Source organism: Dreissena polymorpha, chromosome 13, assembly GCF_020536995.1.
Source record: "Dreissena polymorpha isolate Duluth1 chromosome 13, UMN_Dpol_1.0, whole genome shotgun sequence".
NCBI classification, from domain to species: domain Eukaryota; kingdom Metazoa; phylum Mollusca; class Bivalvia; order Myida; family Dreissenidae; genus Dreissena; species Dreissena polymorpha.
In genome coordinates this window covers 72,195,862-72,205,861 of record NC_068367.1, presented here as the reverse complement: position 1 = coordinate 72,205,861, position 10,000 = coordinate 72,195,862, and the positions used below count along the sequence as shown (strand labels likewise).

Below are 10,000 nucleotides of genomic sequence, written 5' to 3'. Positions count from 1 at the left end.
TTCTGTAACCATTCCACAATTCGTGGTCGCTCTTCAGTGGTGCAAAAGTTGCAATCATAATCGTAGATTGAAGTTTAACATCCGACGATATTAAAATTTTAAAACCATTAAACAACATGGTATTTTCCTGTAACTCGGCATTAAAGGTTTCGTTGAAGATAAGTTTCCAAAAAGCATACTCTTGTGTATTGTATCGTTTCCATCCGTATTTTGTTAGTCCCAAAATTGGCAGACCACACGATTCTGGAACGTCGTTTGCAGTGCCAAACGGACACGTTCCATGGGCAGTTAGTTCCGATTTTATCAAACACGTTTCATATGTATCATAAACAGAGGATTGGCAGCCAATAGGTGTTGAATAGATTGAAGGAATAATAAAATCTCCGGCAGCAGATTTACCAATAGTCCACTGGAAACAAAAGAATACAAAGTCATGTTATTCTGCAAACATAATGTCTAAAATGTCTCGTGCTTATTTTTATTAATCACTTAGAATATTATACACAATTGTTGTAAATTTTGCATTTAAAAGACACTTACCGCATTGAATCCGGTTTGAATTTGTTGGCTGAATATAGGTGTGGATTTGTCGCCAAACTTCATCTCAGACCATTGAAACGCACAATAAATCTGTGAATTTAATAACCAAAGTAAGTTAATATTGATCAGTTATCAAATTGATAGACGAAATATTAAATGTCTATGTGACAAATAAAATGCAATTACATACTTGAAAGCCGAAATGCCTGTGTCCACACACATTACTGATTTCACTTTCAGTCAAATCAGTCTCCTGTAGCCTACTTCGCTCGATAGGACCGATTGTCTTGCAATGAAGTCCATCAACGTACCTTTAAGGTGCAATTTTTATTAAAGACTGTTAAAGTTTTATATAACAACCGTTTCCACTCAGAAAATATACGACTTATTTCAGTTTTTATTATGATTATATAATTACAATCATGTTTAAACTCGTTACTTAGTAATCGTGTACACATGTACTTCGTATTACCTATTTGTGTCACTTACCAATGAATTGTATAAAACAATATATCCGCATTACTGTATCTGCTACATTCAATACAATTTGCCGAATAATGGTTATAATACGAATTATAATATCTATCAAGGGGGTGGCATCGGAAGACAACTGATGGCGTGTATATTTCAGTGGATGTATTTTCATCTATTTTACTTTGAAACTGGAGGTTTTGTGTAAGATGTGCCCATCTATCTGTCGAGCTGCCCGCAGAGACGGATATCGTATCAGTGTCTAAAAATGCAATACACATTAATTGTATATTTAACTAAACTTGAACGAAATCATGTCAATGAATATATTGCAGGTAATATATGAATTTACTTCTAGAGTCCCGTTCCAAATACAATTTGGCTTGAACGGAATACTTTTGCAGTTGAGTTGGATTAAATATATAACTGCACACAACGTCTTTTAGCTAACCTTACCAGTTTGCCGTGTTATGTTTTGTCTTAGCGCATTGCTTTATTTTTGTATGCCTATTTTGAGTATCACATACGATTTAAGTTTTTCTAACGTTGCTGAAAATAAGCAGCAAGTACCTCATCTGAATTACATAGAAAATACTTTGACGCTTTAATGGCGAAGAACTATATAATAATTGTAAAGCTTTTCGGGGAATATTCGTATGACAAACGCAAGTTACCTATACAATATGCGGCGAAAACAATAGATGGTGCCTGCGGCCTCGCCAGGTATTCATCACCACACTTTCGCAGCTGAACAGACAGGTTGTAAGACAGTCCGAATTCCTGTAATCCTCCGATCTTGGCCTGTTTTGTTATTGTGAAACCCGAATCGATTTTGCTTTGTTCAATTACTGTTATAGATTCTATATTAACAGAAAACAGAACAAGAATGACCATTTTTAGTTAAAACAAGTATATAATGGGTTTTTCCGTGATTAACTTTATTGAATTAAGGGCCATAGAAATATATGTGTACATTCTAAATATATTTATTGCGTAATACATTAGGTTTGCAGCCCATGGGTATACATATAGTTTACATACAATTTATTCAAAAAGTGTTTACTGTCTTTCAAAAAGTTGAAATGACTAATGTAAACATAACTTATTTTAACAATTACGAATTGTATAATTTGATTATCATTCAAGTTGTTTTAACTGTTAAATATCAATATTTATCCTGCCTCTGTTGCAAACATTGGCCTAATAAAGCAGGGTCGAATACATTTTCCTATCTCCGGTCAACAGGAAGTAGTGTATTCCTAAGCACGCTGTTGCACATAGTCAAGTGTAACCTTTCTAATACACTACACAAGGGTGTAGTATTTTACCAATATCGGCTGCTATCGTAATTGTAGACCAAGAGAAAAATATCACATTCTCGATTCGTTTTTTATTTCTTCTCATATTTTCAATTGGAAAGTATTAAAAGGAACAGCTTAAAGTGGAATTATTTTTTTACGTGACACAATTTGTAGTTATTCGGTCGTCTGCAATGTTGTGTACATGTAAAGGCTCGACAAGAATAATTATATTGTTATCGCAATTTATCATTTGTCTTTGATAAAATGTGTCAACGCCATGAAGCAGGATAAATCGAATGCATGGTTGGTGCCGAGATGGAGAAAGTTTATCCGGTTCGGCCCGAAAAAGAAAAAAAAGGGCTCGCTAAAGCTCGCCCTATTTTCTTTTTCTAAGCCTCACCGGATAAACTTTCTCCATATCGGCACCAACCATGTATTCTCTATATGTTCACCTCATGAACATAACGTTCAGTTATACAAGCTTTTTGACATAATTGTATTCTGATAATTCTTTTCAACAGTACATATCTGAAAGGGATAACTAAACAGAACAACGTATCGATAATATGTTACAGATCTTCATTTTAGAGCTTCACAATAAATGTGGAAAAATTGATAATTGTAGTTTCATCGTACGCTTGTGAAAATGCAATAAATTGTATCATATATGTATACTTCCATTAATATTAACAGAGTTTTCTTACAGTGTTATGAAAGTCCAAACTTAAAATCTTGTTCAACAACGATTCAGTGTCTACATTTTCTACTTGTATACCCTTTCGCTTTAGGCGTATGCAATTGCCTTGCTTTTATTAAAATTTAATGTGCATATACTCTTAAGTAAGTTGCAGAAGACTTTTTGTTTCATCTTTTCGACTTTTTTGGACTTTTGTGTCAAAAGTTGAAAGTGAAGATTTATATCTAGCTTAGTATCCCAATGTTCATTCGCGTATTATATATGAACCAATATACCTCACCACAAATATTTATAAATATATAATTTTCTAGCGGTTTTACATGGAAACGTCTCCTGGTAATATCATGTTAAAAATCATGAAAAGAAGGGCAAACACATTGAAAATATGATCGAGAAGTTTCATCCTTGTGTCAAGTCCATTGAACGTAAAAGACTGCTTGCATCAAGCAAGTCGGTTTCTAAATGAACACTTTATGTTAGATGGGGAAACTTGGGCAAATTAACACAGATTGTCCGTAAAATTTACAATATTTGTCCACTTAAATGATAGATTTGTTGGGCGTCATTCACTTTAATGATAGCTTTGTTGGGCGTCATTATACGCTCGTAGTTGGCAAATTTATCACCAAACATTAAATGTTTTGCATCACTTACATTTTTAATATTAGTAAATTTACTTCGTTTTATTAATCTGGATTTGGAAATTCAACGGACAATTACTTCTTCCCCGTGTAGATAATCGGTTAATCTGTTTTGAATGTACAAATTAAATATTTGCTCTTTAGCAACATGTATGCAATTGTAACCATGGTGTATCTAGTAAATGTTTCATGGGTGCAACCCAAAACCATTTTGCTGAATATAAATCAAGATGAAGTATCTTCACATAATAAAATGTCCTGATAAATTTTACAACAGTTTACGTTTATTACACTGTTAACCCGTTTGTTTTAAAGAGGTTCGAGCCCAGTTTACAAAAAATGAAATTATTTTCAGATTACGAACGGACCGATAGTACTTGTTAATAATATTATATATGTATCTTTCGATTTGATTACTATTTTTAATATGAAGAAGTGAAACTCCAGCTGCAGGAGCAGTATTGCATTCTCATTATATACAATGTGTTGGTCCTGTATTTAAGGCACATGACCAATTGCCAAAACAGTACAAAACAGCACAATACGAAACAACATACGCATTAGAAGAATAAAGCCGGCATCAGCGAATCGGAACGGGCAATGCAAAGCAGTGAGGGTTTAAACCGGTTTGAGAGAGCTAAACCTCACATTTGTCCCAGCAATATTCATGATACAAATGATTCAAGTGTAAATTACAAGTTTAATAAGTCTTGAGTGTAAATTAAGCCTCATACATCCACCATAACTAAGAATTAGTTCAGTACGCTTACCACATAGTTCCATAATGTGACTTTATGACACATTTAAAAAATGAATAAATTGCTAAATACAATGAAATACAAATATGAGGTTATGTTTTACTTATTTTCCATTTTTGCATTTTTTATTTCAACATAAACTTTGGTTTTGTCAATTTCAATATTTTGACTTAAGATTTTTTTTACCTGCGAGATAAATGGGATAATATGTCCCACATGTGCCTAATGAACGTCCATTGAGCTTTTCTTCTGTGCTTATCATAGCTGGTCCGATGTTGTACCAAATGTCTTTCAATCGGTCGTCTCTAATTGGCGGTTCGGTCGAAGATAGAGTGTACTTCGGGGATCGACGGTATAGATCCGGTAGTGTGGAAAGGAGTTCTCGGCAAACACTCTCTGGAAACATTTGACATACCGAATGAAAATATTGTTAGTTTAAAAAATTGTACAGTTTTGACCACGTGTTCATTGATTATAAGTACTTTTATGATAAATAATTTGCAAAGTGTAATACACAATGCGGTTTCAGATTTAAAGTAATGATTTTGTGCGGTTTCAGATTTAAAGTAATGATTTTGTAATTTTGTTTTGATAAACAAAGTGTATATGAATCTCAAGCCACCTGCGTTTGGCAAGTTTAAGACTTCGGTAATGATTTGAATAACTTTTAATAATAGGAACAAACACTTGACCGTCTTGGCCATGTATTTTAGGAACCCTACGGCGTGGGAAGTTATTATATTGTTGATGTGATATCCCTTTTATCCCTATGAGTATGTCACTGTATTCATGAATAAACATGTCGGTACTGTTAAAGCATGCCGCGTCATTGTATGACGTCGTCATGCGGTCAATTTAAGAGCGACGTTTCAAATTCGAACATTCTGACTTAATATTACGTTTAAAACGGAAAGCAAACAAAACTGTAATTGAGAGGCATTTGAAGGACGGATAAACTCAAATTCGGTAAATACATGTTTATTAGCTACGTATGTATTAATGTCAATTAAAGGGATCTTTTAACGCTTTGGTAAATTGACAAAATTGAAAAAAGATGTTTCAGATTCGCAAATTTTCGTTTTGGTTATGATATTTGTGAGGAAACAGTTAACTGAACATTTACCATGCTCTAATATAGCCATTATATGCATCTTTTGACGATTTTAAAACCTAAAAATTATAAAGCGTTGCAACGCGAAACGATTGAATAATTTGGAGAATTCTGTTTTTGTCGTTAAATTTTGTGAAACTACGAAGATTGCTTATATAACGTATAAAATACGAAAGTTATGTGTACCCGGCGGAATAGCTCAGTAGGTTAAGGCGTTTTTACTTCAGGACTCTGGCAGGACTCCAGGGGTCACTGGTTCGAAACCTGCGAACGGCTATGTTCTTTTCCTTTTTTTAATTTTATTCTTGATTTTTTACTGGAGCTTTTACGATCCAATGTTTACATTTATCAATATAAAGCATTTAATGAATAAGTTAAAAAAATGCCAAAATCTGTGAAAAGGCCCCTTTAAAAGCGTCTATGAAATAATGTGATACCTTAATATATTATGAATATAATTATAATAAAACTAAATGTTATATTGTTATTTGCATTTCAGTAGTTATTTTGTTTCGGAATTGTTTTTCTAATGAAAATTGCGTATCATGTATTTGATACTTTCCGGTGGTTTACAGAGAAATATCAATAAATTAAAACTGATATTTCAATGTGTTAACCAGTGAACATTAATAGTGAAAATTTACCATGAAACAAAATTTACAGGGTATTAGATTGACCGGTATGTCAAAAATACAAACATATTCATCAGAAGGCACTAAATAAAATGAAAATGTGTTGGGTTCAGTGGAAGATCGACGTTACTTTTCTCGTGATCATAGAAAAAAATATAGGATCACTCATGAATTAATTGTTATTCCATCAAATCCAACAATATCCTCTACATAATCGAACACGATAATAATATAAATTGTTATGTCAATTGCTATCACATTTGTATTTCAACTTGTACTATTTATATTTTAGAGAATCGTCATCATGTTGAAAATTCAACGAAAAAATTGAAGATTCATTATTGATTATTATGTCCAAGACCCACCACGCAGCAGGTGTTTTTTTCTATATTTGAAAATGTTCAAAGTAGCCGCTGCCAAAATTAGTGCTTAAATCTTAAGTCAAAACTCATCATTGACAGCTACGACAAACAAATGCTCATACATAGTATAATTCTATAGTGGAGTCTACCTGTCCGAATGCACGCGCCACTTTGCTCTATGAACCCTTCAGCGCATATGCAAGTTGAACTGCTGTTGCTGCACGTGGAGTTGACTCTCACACGCGAGACACAGTCTTCGTCGGCTTCACACTGCCATGATTTAGCTAAAAGTAAATTTATAGATTTGAAAAATGTAAAGTCTTTACATATAAAACAATAAGAACAAATACAATAGCATGTATTCAGCATATTTCTATTAGTATTTATGTAACATTTATTGCAATGTTATTGAATATACCTCGATTGCAGACGTAACGAGTAAGTGTTTGGAAATTAACGGCGGTATCGTTGATAGAGTAGAGACTAAAACCAGGTCCACATTCACATTGTTGCGTTTGGTTATTGCAAATGTACATACTGGTGTTGCTTGCACTGTGTGTGTTTTCAGAGTAACATTCAATGTCGCTTTTACATGCTGATAAGTAAACTGAAATGTATATAAAAAGTTTTGTATTTCGAATACATCTGAATAAATCGAAATGAACATATTGGCATCAAAAACTTGCAAACGTCTATTCTGTATATCTTACAAACATACATAATTACAATTGTATTTAATCCAAAGAACAAAGAATGAAATGCAATTATATAACATGAACGTATATATATATACTTTATACGATTCATTCATTTTTTATTATTGTGTGTAGTTGATTTGAGTCAACACTTACTTTGTTCACAATTATGTATTTCTTGGTTCCATCTGAACCCTGGTGCACAAGAACACACGTTGTCGAGATCACAGTGAAACGCTTTGTTAGAATAATGATTAGAATACTTAAATTGGATCTCAAAATACGAGCGACGGTAGAAGATACTCTCTGTATATCCACACATGTGTATGTCAGCACAGCTTGATCCGTACACTAAAAAAGGTAAATATGACAAACATGAATGTTTTAGGCATATTAATTTGTGAACGTACTGGAATAACATGAAGGGGACATTTCCATGTTTTCCCCTACCGTATTTACATAGATATCATTTTATAAATGCAACATTGATACATTAGTTTTCCATTTATATATATTTTACCACTTTAATTGAAGAACGTATTGTGTACGTATGTGATAAGAATTACAACACTTTGGTATTTTAATTAAAAGTTAAATGTAGACCTTGGTCTCAAGTAAGTGTTAGCAAATGTATATATACGATTAAATAAACCGATTAACAAGATTTAAAGGTTGTGCAAGAAATGCGACTTACTATCCATTTAAAAGCGCATTTGGCAAAGTTAAATAGTGAAAGTACCTTCTATACATGTTGCATTATTCGGAGACTTCACAGCATATCCTGCTGGGCAGCGACAAAACGATCCTATGTCTAAAGTATTGCATTCGATTCCTTCATAATAGCAATCTTCATTCGAACTGCATCCGGCATCCATAACTGCATAATAATGATACAATTTAGTTCTGATTTTGTTCAAGAGTCACTAAATTATGAAACTGCTTTTTTTTTAAATGTAGATTTTTCGTTTCATTGGTGAACACTTGAATGTAGTTTCGAGAAAGGTTCCATTAAGCCGGTTAATTTAATAAAAGTTACCCCAGATGCATTTGGATTCCCTCATAACAAAGCCTGTATTGCATGTACATGCGCCCTCAATGCAGGACATGTTTGACATCCGGCCGCATTCCAACGACGATTCGCATTTAGAGCCCAGATCTATAATTAAATAATAAATCAGCTACTTAAGTAAAAGTACGATGGTATAGAGGGCAGCGATATTATTTTACATTCATTATTGTGTTTTGCAAAATGAAATATATTTTTATCAAATATAATCTCACATCTGTTTTCAAACTACGTTGTCATTACAGGTCTGGTGGAAAATAAGTTTCAAAATAATGTGATGACGATTTCTTTTATATATATTTCAAAACTTTAAACGATTACTGGTGCAACGACATCCTTCTGGGAGTAAATCTTATATAATAAACATTATTATACTTAAAGGACGATCTACTGAACATACTTACATGACTTACAAACTCCATTTATTTCTTTAAGAGCATCCGTATCACATTGACAAGTGTTTGATTTTTGGTCACATACATAGTCAATTCTGTAATTTGGCCATGACCAATACCTGTGCATGTATTCAGCCAGCATAGGATTACAGTCCAAATTAGCACTGTATAAACGACATTTTAAACCAATGACTGAAAAGAAATGAGTTTATATGTAAGCGCAATAGTGCAAAAGTGACGTTGACAACTACAAAATGATCTATATGACCATCATATACAATGCATGCGTTTTCAAAGGAATAAATGCCTTATACTTAAATAACAAAACGCACTGAATAAAAACGACACCAACCTTCAATTGATAACCGTAATATGTGGTTATATATATATTAAATAATACGTTAATTTGCAATGAACTTATACAACAATATACGGTAAAAAGTAACCACTATTCGATGTAAACATATATGAGGAACTATATGGTCATACAAATTTCTGAAAGATTCGAGTAATTACAACCAGGAAATACCAGAAACACAGTCTTCATCCATTTTTCTATATCCCGGTTTACAATAGCATTTGCCAAAGAAACATGCGGAATTATCGCCATGACAATCGTCATCCATTGAGCAGGTCTCTACAATCAATCAATGTTTATCAATAAAAACGCTTTCATGTTATTTACATACCTGATTAACTACTACTCTTTGGCATGTTTGAAGTCACTAAATGCTATACATTGAAAGAATTGGGGGCATTAGTCAATTGGTTCGCATTTGTCAGTTTGATAATTTATCAATTTTAGATAATACTTACTCATTAACAAAGTAGTTTGTTTAAAACATTTGAATGTGTTAATTTAAGTACGAAACATTCTTCATTATTTTCTATATTTTATACCGATTATTACAGAAACATTCAATTTGTTAACATAACTATAGTTCTACTTTACCATCAGTAAAAGTATTTTCCATCCGGCTAAAAATAATACATGCGATGTATATTCAATATGTTGATTACCACAGTGATTAATTATAAATGTTGGCAAAAATACGCTTGTTCATTATAAAATCACATTCATGCCAATGTTTCATACCGCCATCCAGTGCAAGGAGAAAAATATGCTTGTTGAAGTTTTACATCTTGTACTAAAGAACTTACTTGGTTCACAATGTTCGAACCAGCAAGTACGCAACTGAAAGCCACAGTCGGAATCCTGCTGACAAGGACCTGCAAGGGTATATCGAATAGAAAAAGGCACATCTTGCTTGTATTTTATTTTTCTGGCTAGTGTTTGAAGCTCTTAAGCCTTGTAGTTCATTATTGCTTAT

At 32.9% G+C, this 10,000-nt stretch overlaps 2 protein-coding genes and 1 long non-coding RNA gene across 5 annotated transcripts in view; 1 reads left to right on the top strand and 2 right to left on the bottom strand.

The window, feature by feature from the left end:
* Positions 1-10,000, top strand: part of LOC127855158 (uncharacterized) — a 112,766-nt gene that overhangs the window by 54,367 nt on the left and 48,399 nt on the right. The gene's annotated exons all lie outside the window — the stretch shown is intronic.
* LOC127855160 (uncharacterized) overlaps positions 1-10,000 on the bottom strand; it is a 99,027-nt gene that overhangs the window by 73,032 nt on the left and 15,995 nt on the right. The window lies entirely within an intron of this gene.
* Positions 23-1,270, bottom strand: LOC127855165 (uncharacterized). The gene is made up of 4 exons (XR_008037379.1): positions 1,030-1,270; positions 731-851; positions 541-630; positions 23-409 (listed from the first exon to the last, which is right to left on the bottom strand). It is a non-coding gene; the product is annotated as an uncharacterized LOC127855165 (long non-coding RNA).